The following is a 1,134-nucleotide window of genomic DNA, read 5'->3' on the forward strand; positions in this document are numbered from 1 at the left end:
ACCAGCCACTCCTCGGAAGGAAGGTTGGGCAATCCTACTTCCGTAGTGATACTGCCTCGGAAACCCAAGGAGGGGTCGCTATGAGTCGGGTTTGACTTGATGGCACATAACAACAACAACACCATGTTGCATACCATCCTCAAAGTAATGGTTTGATAGAAAACTGGAATGGGCAATTGAAACATTTGTTGTCTAAAACTGGGGAGATAAAGGCCTAAAGGGCTGGCTCACACCTTCATGAATGTGTGCTCACATTCATGAGGGGGGAGAAGGGAGGATCACCACTCAACAGATTCCTACGCTTTTCTGGGGGATCTAGGGAAGAAGGGGTGGGGGAGGATGCTGGTGCCACTGTACAGTTTTTTCCCCCATCACCTACCATTGCTTTCTTCCTGCCAGAAGCTGTGGTCCCTGGACCTGGGTTTCAGCTGTGGGTGCCACAGGCTGGGCTGATCCCTAAGTGAGAAACTGTTTCTATACCTCTGAACCTGTATGCCAGAATTCCTGAGGGCCTTATGGGATGGATTGTACCTTCTCTCCACCTGCCAAAGTAGGGCTGACAGTGAATACTACCGTCCTGCCCAGTGGTCGAGATAGCCCACTAGTTTTGTACCTGTGTAACCACAACTGAGCATGAATGAGAGTGGACTGAGGGGGAAGCACTTGCTAGACTGATCTTGCTACCAGCAATCTGGATAGGCACTACAGCTGAACATGATGTCCCCTCCCAAGGTGGGAAAGTCTGGGTAAAAATAAATGACGAATGGAAAGAAGGAGAAATAATTAAGCTGAAGGTAAAGGAATGAATAAATGGGTTATGCAGCAGGGGAAATCCAACATTATGCTGATGCCTAAAGATAGACTCAGAACAAGGGAATAATATTATCTCAGTTAAATATTATCAGATATTATAAGGATGATAATGAGAAAAACTTTTGGATTAGATGGACAAATACAACAGACCTGAAGGGCTGGTATCTGAATAATCTCACCCTTAGGACTCTTTGCCTTACTGAAAGACTAATTGTTAATGACCTTGGGACTGGTAATATGATTGGGATGGGCAAATTAATCTTTCAACTATGAAAGGGCTAATGGCTAGGAGCTCTGGTAGCATAGTGCCTAAGGCACTTG

This window comes from Orycteropus afer, unplaced genomic scaffold (genome assembly GCF_000298275.1).
Source record: "Orycteropus afer afer isolate SDZICR_OR568_19922 unplaced genomic scaffold, OryAfe1.0 scaffold01011, whole genome shotgun sequence".
NCBI lineage: Eukaryota > Metazoa > Chordata > Mammalia > Tubulidentata > Orycteropodidae > Orycteropus > Orycteropus afer.